Source organism: Glycine soja, chromosome 14 (assembly GCF_004193775.1).
Source record: "Glycine soja cultivar W05 chromosome 14, ASM419377v2, whole genome shotgun sequence".
NCBI lineage: Eukaryota > Viridiplantae > Streptophyta > Magnoliopsida > Fabales > Fabaceae > Glycine > Glycine soja.
The window spans coordinates 13481334-13491567 of NC_041015.1; positions in this window are offsets into that span (position 1 = coordinate 13481334).

A 10234-nucleotide genomic window follows, 5' to 3' on the forward strand; every position below is an offset into this window, starting at 1 on the left:
AATGATCCTCACCACTCCACTCACGTGGTTACACTCGATCGAATGGTTGCACTTGTGTTTCTGCACTCAATATGGCTTTCAAAACAAATGTATTGCACTATTGCCTTTTACCACTCTAGTTTCCTCTTGAGTTTTTGGACAAAATCAGATTGGACACATTAAGAGCAATCCAACATCTCTTGAGCTAAAATAGATGTACTGCACTCGTGTTTTTTTTAATTCAGATTTGTGTTTATAGAACTAGAACACCAAAACACTAAAACATAAGCATTTATTTTGTATTGCACTTTTTTTTTAATTCTGATTTGTGTTTATAGAACTAGAACACTGAAATATTGAAACAAAAGCGTGTTTTTTTATAATATACCCAAAGCATAAATATAGAGACGAGAGACAAATGAATGCCAGAACAAAACCGAAAAAAATGAATAGACAGAACAAACAAAAACAACAAAACAATGGAAAACGAAAAATAAAAAGATAAATGAACAAAAAGGATAGATAGAACTTGTATCAAGAGTCGAAGATCTAATACCAGATGATGTGATTCTGGTTACAGACCGTTTGATGACAGGTGGAAGGCACCACTTCCAGTAATGGAAGATAAGCCAAAGGAAGATGCCACAAGGGTGATGGATAATTCCTGATAAGTCCGAACAGATTCAGTCTGTAACCTAGAGAATACTCTCATAATACATAAGTATTTTTCTGAAAATTCAAGTCCCCCATTCTATTGTAATTTTTGTGTACATATAGGCAACCGACCTTTAATTATTCTAAATGCACTTTAATTCCTAGCGATGCAAATGAAAAGACACCAAGGCTGTCAACCACTAAAATAAATAAAAAATGAAAATAAAATAAAAGAAATAAAAATATATTTAATTCTAAAAAAAGAAGAAAGTCAGCAACAACACCTTCCAGCTTATGGGTCTTTAGCAATAATCATGCACCAAAATAATTTTGGTTCAATGTCCTTTACCATAGGTGAAGCTTCAAGAATTGTTGCTACCACTTGTGGTAGAGTCTCCTCTACCTTTCTGGCTCTAACTTTGGTTATAGGTCCTTTTAGTCCTTGTGTCGGTCCTTGAGCTTTAATGTCCTCATCATAAACTTAGAGAAAATTGTGGCTGAAAATAAACCAACAAAACTAAGTTATTCGTCTTAAGATATAAAAAACCATACAAAATTAATACTCAAATGAAATTAGAGAGCTTAGACCAAATGTAAAATAAAACAATTGAGCTTCGATTCAAAAGGGAACCCTATCTGATGGGTCGAGTCCTAAGCCTTTACAAAGCAAAGGAAAAACCAAGTCAAGAAAAATCAAGAACTTCCTTTACAAGCATATCAACTTCGTTGACTAACTCCCCTTGATGAGTAACGTCCTTGTCAACACCAAAGAGGAAAGTGTTAGCATCTTTGAAAAAGTACATAACCTGAAGGAAAGCCTTGTTACACCTAGCTTCATGGGTCTTTAGGATCTCGGCTTCGACTTCGTCAAGATCAATCTTTAGCTTCTCTTTGAGACGCTCGATCTCTTCATGGAGAGCCTTAGTCAAGTGCTCAACAATAGAAAGCTGGGTCTTCAAAGTCTCCTCTCGGGATTCAATCTCTTTTAACTTATTCTCTGCATGCACAAAAGACTCCCGAGATTCCTCGAGCGACCTCAACAGTGTCTCATTAGCATAGGCAGCTTCAACCAAAGCCTTGGCATAATTAGTCTGTGCTTTTTGACACTCGACATTTTTCCCCTTAAACTCTTTGACCTAGAATTCAGTGATTCCCTAAGACCTTGCAGCAAAACATGCAATGGAATCCATTGAAGCATAAGGACCAACCTCCCTTCGCATGTGCAATTAGACTAACTGAGCATAAATGCTTGAAGGAGAGCCTTAAGATTAAAATCTTTCCCCTACAAAGAGGAAACCCTTTTCTTCATAGATAGGAAAGCATGGTGACTCTTTGTGATGGAAGCAATGGCAACCGGTACCAACTCCAACCTTTGCCTCTTTGAAGGACCTTCACCTGAAGGTTCATGATCTTCTCGGATGGTAGTGTCGACAATAACAGGAGGAGGAGGAACTTAGTCATCTTGTGGATTCTCTTTCTACTTTCCCTTATTTTTCTCCACTTGAGCTTTCTCGGTCTTGGCCTTTTCAACCTTCTCGACCTGAGTCTTCCTAATGGATCAGTAGTCAAATTTTCCCATTATCACTGAGAAAAGGGAAGGCTCGATTAGCATAAGCAAAAGAAAAATAACAACAAAAAGGCCGAATAAAAGACTCACAATCCAAGTCTGCGTTCAGAGTCTTGGAAAAGGGAAGGTCCACAAAAGTTTTGTAGTGAAGGCTTCTAGGAAGCTTGTGAAGAACAACCATGTCCTCCTTATCTGAATTGGACATGTAAACGACATACTTTTTTATGAACTTCGTATGTGACGAAGTCCAATAGAAGGGAAACCTTGGAACCCTTTGTTGAGTAAAATAAATAGGCATGGATTTGGGTTTAGGGCTACTCGAAAGAAATGACCTTTAAAATCCTTGTAAGAAGTGGTGTAGGGTCCAAAGATTACCTTACTGAAAATGTTGGTAAGGGAAATCCAACTACCTTTTTATTTTCCTTAATAGTATAATGATGAAGGAATTTGGGGGCAGCCAGAACAACAAAAAACAAATCACTCAAGAACTTGAAGACACACATGGCTGCCTAGACATTTAGATGCAATTGGGAAGGAGTGACATTCAATTCTCTCAACACATCAACCTCAAATTTATCAAAAGGAATAACGAGGTGAAGTATGGAGAAGAAAGACAAATGCATATACATAAAATGAGTCTCACATGGAAAAGCACGCATGAAAACATGTTCACTTTCTCGGCAACACTCAACAAACATTACATATGAGTGATCAATGTTACTAAATTTAATCGACTTGAGAAACTTGATGACGGACTCATAGGTTAAGAAACTACTTGTGTAAGACCCAACTTCCTCATGAACCAAGGAGTAACCCAAAAGAGCAATAGGAAGGTACTTTTTAGACACATTAGGCTTTTTAAGGGGAGGAAGAGGAAGAATGAATGGCTGACGCGAAATCACTTGGATGGTCGTAGCCTTTGTGTCTAAGTCTATGACATTCTGAGGAGGATTCAACTGAGGGGACTCGGCCTCATCCTCCATAGGAATAAAAATAAGGGTGAGGCCTTTTCTCAGTGGTGACACCACCTATAGGAGCGACAATACTTGCATTAAGGCAAACCAGGAAGCCACTAGCGACGATATCGCTAGCACGAACGCTAGAGACTTGGTCACTGACGATGTTAGAATCATTGTGGAGGTAAGAGGGATCATCGTTTGAACTCTTCGCTATTAGGCAAACCTCTGGCAACAACATCTTGCCATCACCAGAGCATGCAGAATCCTCCCAAAAAAGACATGAAAAAGGAGGAGCGTTGACGACAACATATCTGGACGATGAAGAAATGAATGGAAAGGAAGCCAGAGAAAAGAAAGGTGACTAGAGATAAAACACATGATCGAAAATAAAAGGGATGACCAGGAAAACAACAATAGAGTAGGAAGAAATTCTCCACCTTTTATAATCTTCTAGAAGCTTCTGGTGATCAAAGGGATGCACTTATTTAGACTGTTAGATCCCTTTCCAAAGCCATAAATCAATGGTTGGGGAGAGACATGACCTTTGGTTGTCCTATCAACATTTCAAAGTTCAAAGGATGCAATCATTGCACCTTTTCGAAAACACACGAAAGCATTAAATGCGTTTAAAACGATAGTAACAATTGATAAAAGGACATTTTAGGTGTCTCACTACTTGGACTCGACACTAATTTAAAACTTGTGATTAAGTGGAAAACTTAAAGTGAAAGGATGCACTTCTCAAATTCGACTACAATCATATCGGTACTCAATTAATAGATAGTGAAACCAGAGTACTTCAAAAATAAAACTCTTACAGCCAGCTTCAGAACTTGGGGGCATAGGTCCTACTCGGATTTGGCAGGCCTTCGCACTCAGCAACCGACCAAGTAGGTTACTTAGATTCAAAGAATATGGCAATTTTAAATAAGGAAAAAGGAAAACTCTATCTTTCAACTAAAAGATAAGAATAACCTCTAAATTAAAAAATTATCTCTTATTAAAGGAAAGATAAGATAAAATCATATCTTTTCCTAACTATATTATCTCAAAAGGGAAATTGAGATCTAAACATCCAATTTCACCTTAAAAAAAAAAAGGTCAGGTTCAATTAATTCATTTTAATTCTAATCCATATATTGCTAATCCGGTAAGAACAGTAAGAAAGTACTTGCTTCATGTTTGTCTATGTCAATTTGTTATCTTCACACTCGACACATAGTACATGAACAAGGAGGTGGATAAAGTATTCGAACAAAAACGATTTTTGTGGGAATGAATCTTCCCCATCTTCCTTGCTTGGGAATAGAAATTGTGTTTACATGGGAATGTAATTTTCCTGGGAATAGGATATACCCAAGAGTTTATTTTGTAATCTTATACCTAACACAAGATTACAATATTCCCAAAAATAACTTTGTATCTCCGAAAACAAATGCCCCTAAGGATTAATAGGTTGCTTCAACCTCTTCGATCACTAACGTAGGCCAATGTTATTTGTAGGGATGACAAAAAATCTTTGCCTACAAATATCCATGGATAAAAATCAGTTGTAGATTGGATTAGAATAGCTTAACAAATTTTTGTAGGTAAAGTAAATGATTTTTTCTCTCTCTCTCTATCTACTAACTAATAGGCATCCACAGTTTGAAATGATTTAAATATCAATAATTAAATAAAAACTAAGTTGTCCTAAATTAATTTTAATATGAATATATATTTAAAAATTATTTATTTTTAGCATAAATGTACATTTTAAAATTGTTTTGATTTTATTTTATTTTCTTATTTTAAATTTTTAATCTTAAAAAAATCTATCAATATTCATATTCATATATAAATAGACTCTTTGTATGGTTAAATATAGATAGTTGGACAGTTTGAAGATCATGCATTACAACTTGAACAAAAAGCCAACAAGATTCATACATTAACATATATTTAATATGTAACATATTTAAAATTAAAAAAATAAAGTGAAATAAGACAATGATAATCATGTGGTACCACATACGTTTAAGTATTTTTTAGTACTAGATCATTTGCATGACCTTCAGATGCTCTCCATTTTTCTTTGGAAATAGAGATCTTTAGTCCTTCAAAGCATTCAATGACACGTGTTTAAAAAAAGTTATGAATGGATGAAATTTGCTTACATTTAAAAGTGAAGAAACTAAACTAAAACCAGGATGCAACTTCCACTTTCTTTAACAAAATGACTTGTAGTTTTGACAAAAAAAAATGAAAATCATAAATTAAAATATTCTGAACATTTCTGGCGAAACAGAGAAGACCCATATTTTCTATCAAGTTTCCATTGTTACACGACAAATGCTTTACATTGGTTCAAACGCTCTTATACACACATGCGTAAGGAAACCTTTCCTTCTTGTTGAAATTTAAATTAACAGAAAACATAATAACCCCTCTTTGAACTCATTTTGGTTGAACAATACAAAATGCATTTGGGATTACATGTATTTATTTTCATTTTTCTATCCATGGTGGGCGGTCAAGAGCCAACATGAGAATAAAGTAGGTGTAGCGGAGATGAGGATGTTGCGGTGGATGTGTGGTAAGACTCGACAGGATAAAATTAGAAACGAAGCTATTAGAGAGAGGGTTGGAGTAGCGCCTATTGTAGAGAAGATGGTGGAAAATAGACTTAGGTGGTTTGGGCATGTAGAGAGAAGACCGGTAGACTCTGTAGTGAGGAGAGTAGACCAGATGGAGAGAAGACAAACAATTCGAGGCAGAGGAAGACCCAAAAAGACTATAAGAGAGGTTATCAAAAAGGATCTCAAACTTAATGATTTGGATAGAAGTATGATACTTGATAGAACATTATGGCGGAAGTTGATCCATGTAGCCGACCCCACCTAGTGGGATAAGGCGTGGTTGTTGTTGTTGTTGTTGTTGTTGTATCATCTTTAAAATTTGATTGTATTCTATTTTTAGAAAACATGAATGTGCAAACAATTTCAATAGTAAAAGGTATAGAGAAATGAGTATACAAATATCATAAAAAATATTGTGCAAGGTAGCCAAGAGTTGTTGGCTATACACCACACTTGGGAATGTAGTTTGAATACGAGGTAGCAAGCTATGAATTTTATGAGTACAGTGGAAAAATTGAGTTTGGTATTCGTAGAGAATGTGGAAATGAAAGTAAAACAAATGGAATTTTGACTTCAAGAAGATTCTCATGCTTCAAATAGGGTAAATGAGGTGTTGACAAACTAGACCACATGACAAAATAGCCTAGAGAAAAAACTAGAACAAGGTTATACAAGATAAGACCACAAGAATTATCTTCGAATTAGAAGGAAGCAATCATTAAAGTACAACAAAGTGGATGCATTGTTGATGTATTTCATAGAACAATGTGAAAATCCTTCATACTTTTATGACTTCCAAATTGATGTTGAAGAGCAAATAACAAATATATTTTGGGCGGATGCACAAATGATAAATGGTTATGGATACTTTGGCGACATCATTACTTTTGACACCACATACAAGACAAATAATTGAGGATATGTCGCTTAAACGATTTATGGGTGAAGAATCAATTGAAATGTGTCATGTATCCATATCAATAGCAAATGACAAAAAATACATAGTAAGCCATATTGGTTTTGGTGGGGCAGAATGCATAAAGAAGAGAGAGAACTCATATATGCTATCCCACACAAGCCACATCTCCCTTATGAATCTTTTTTCGAACTTAAATTTTGTGCTTTTCTAGAGGAGGGTATATAAGGAAAGGTATGTTTACGAAATCGGATTGCAATTAAAGCAGATTAATAATTGATTTATCAATCAAAATCTTGGGTTGAGAAATTGGCTAGAAAGAGAAAGGGATCGAAGCTTATCACAAAAAAGAAGACTCAATAAAATTTGGTAATTTACTCCTTCTGCCCAATCAAAACTCAAAATTTAGTATATGGTACAGCACTGTATAGAAATTCACATATATATAAGCTGTCACGACAACAAATAATCAATTTTGTTGCTCCTTGTGATTAAGATAGTAGAGGGAACAGAAAAAATAATACTAATAGTAATGTTATAATGACACTCAACATTTGTAGTAACCCAACACACGAGTCATTCACAACCTTATGCGTTTGTTTCGCGAATTATTTTTTTAATCATAAGAATATTTTTTTAGAATATAATATGAAAATATTATTCTCGAATACATGAAATATTTGTTATATATCTGACAATAATTATTTTATTACCTTATAATAAACATAGAATAAATTATCCCAATCTCATATTCCTGAAAATAAAAAAGTAATGTGTGATTCGTGGCAAAAGCATTAATTTGGGGTCCTTTTTCAAACTATTTATCAAAAGGGAGTTGTTTTCAAACTATTTATCAATGGGGTCTATTTTTATTTACATTGTGCCAAAGGCAGGGGCGTAATTCAACGGGAAGCTAACATGTGGCATTGAGCTGTTGTGCCAAAAGCTTTGCGCAATGGGTTGCTACAACTGCAGCTGCAGTGGTGCAACCACTTTTGGACAGATTATGTCAGCGTGTGACCAGCTGAAAAGGTATTGTGCCATGTTAGTTGGAGCAACCCTTTATTCAAATTACCTAAGTACAACGTATTGCACCATTACTACCAGCGCAATACATGCCTATATAAACTCTCGTTCTCCTTCCATCCAGACACACTTTCTGGTACATTTATGCATCTCTCTAAATTTCTTTCTCTCTATATTACAACTTTGTTGATATTTCTTCTGTGGGGTGAAAATCAGTAATATATTTATTAATTTGTATTATTTTTTGATGTTATTATTGTTAATAAAAATTATTTCTTCTGTAGGTTTTATTATAAAAATGAGTTCTTCGATTATTGTTCTGGTTTATTTGAATGGAATAATATTTGAAAGTGACGACGACATTAGATTTGAAGGCCCTAAAAAGGCTATTCAAATTAAACGTGGTGTAACTTTTGATGGGTTAAAAAAAAGAATTCGTGATAAGGTAAAATTAGATAAAAATGAAAGTATATCTACTATGACTTGCCGATTTTTAGTTGCAGGTAAATATATTGCATTGTAAATTTGTGACGATGGAGATGTTGAAACAATGATTGAAAGTTTTCAACAACAACAAGAAATGAGTGTCATTGAATTGTGCGTTGAAGTAGATGTTGTCGATGCTTCTGTGTTGAATGTGACAAATTCGCTATTATCATGTGGGAACAATATAGCTGGCAATGAATCAAAAGTTCAAAGATTTGCAATAAATTTAGATGAAGATTCTAACGATGATGATTACATGATATCTAATTCATATGTTGAGGACTCGTTGGATGATGAGGAAGATATCAATTATATATTTGACACAGATGAATAAGGTATATTTAAGATTTATTTGCAGGTGGAAGTGAGACTACATTTTGGGAATCTACTTCTAATTATAGTAACATTAATTGGAGTCATCCCGATGAAGAAGACATTTGTGGTTTCGATATGGGATCAACCTTCAATATTGGCCAAAAATTATTTGTTGGCATGGAATTTGAAAGCAAAAATGCAGTAAAAAATGCATTGCAACAATATGTTATGAAGGTGCACCAAACTTTTAAAGTTGTTGAATCAAAATCACAAAAATATGTTGTTTGTTGCGCAAATCGAAATGATGACATCCCATGCCCTTTTTATATTAGGGCAATTGCAAATATCTCATGTGGACTTTTTTACTACTTTTATCCACCAACAAGACACCTCCAATAAATCTCAAAATCCAAGCACGTGCCAACATTTTGAGGTGCTCTTCGTCATCCACATAGTCCTGGATATTTGCAAACTCTGAAGCCAACCAGCTTAATTTCAATGTGTTTCCGTCAACCAATGCATTAGCATTTGGCCTGACTCCAAGGTATTGTTCACACATATCAGTCCCATCAATATTTGTGTTGCCAATTAAAGGATTGTCATCCACAGGAAGACCTAGCAACACAGACACATCTTGTAGTGTGATGGTGGCCTCCCCACACGTCAAATGAAAGGTGTATGTCTCTGGCCTCCACCTTTCAACAAAGGCATTTATAATTCCTCCATTGATTTTGATTCTACACAATTTTATTGTTGTGTATAATCCAGACTGTTATAATAGAGGAATAATTTCTGCCGGTGGTTGTTCTATACCCTGATAAGTTGGAATCGCTCGCCTCATTCATAATTTTCTATCTGCATCCCTGTTCCAAATATGTTGGGACACATGTTTCTTTTGCATCCACAACACATTATTTTCACGTGGTCCACATACCACATCAAAACTGGATGAGAAGGATGATGAACTTGCCATATCAAATACACTGCATATTACAAACATAATTAAATTTATTTAAAACCTTATTAATAACAACAAATATCACAAATAATTTAAAAATTCCATTTACAATCTCACATATAATAATTAAGTTACATGACAACTTAAAAAAAATCACAATATCATATATTACAAAAAATTATAAAAAGCTAATATTCCAAATAAATTTCTAAACCAAAATCATAATTATTTTAAAAACATGTAAGTTTCATTTAATGTCATTAAATGTACTCATTAAATATTTTAAATATAAACATAATATCACATATTTTAATACATGTAAGTGTCATTAGCAACAATAAAAAATATGAAATAAAATTATTATGAGAGAGAGAACAAACTACAAGAGCGAGAGAGCAAGTTGGGATGGAAAGGAGCAACAAAATACTTACCTGGAAGAAGGAAGCTGCTGGAAAAGGGGGGTGTTTGCTGCAAGTGAGGGAAATGAGGGAACAACATGTATTTTCAATTTATAAGCGGGGGAAGGAGTGATGAGTATTGTGCCAGGAGGGTTGGCGCAACACCCTCATGTGCGTACTTGCGCCACTATGCCCGTGCAACACCTGTGCCCTACACCCTGTGCCTATGCTGACCAAAAGTGGTTGCGCCACTGCAGCTGCAGCTGTAGCAACCCATTACACAAAGCTTTTGGCACAACAACTCAATGCCACATGTCAGCTCCCCGTTGAATCGCGTCCCTGTCTTTGGCGCAATGCA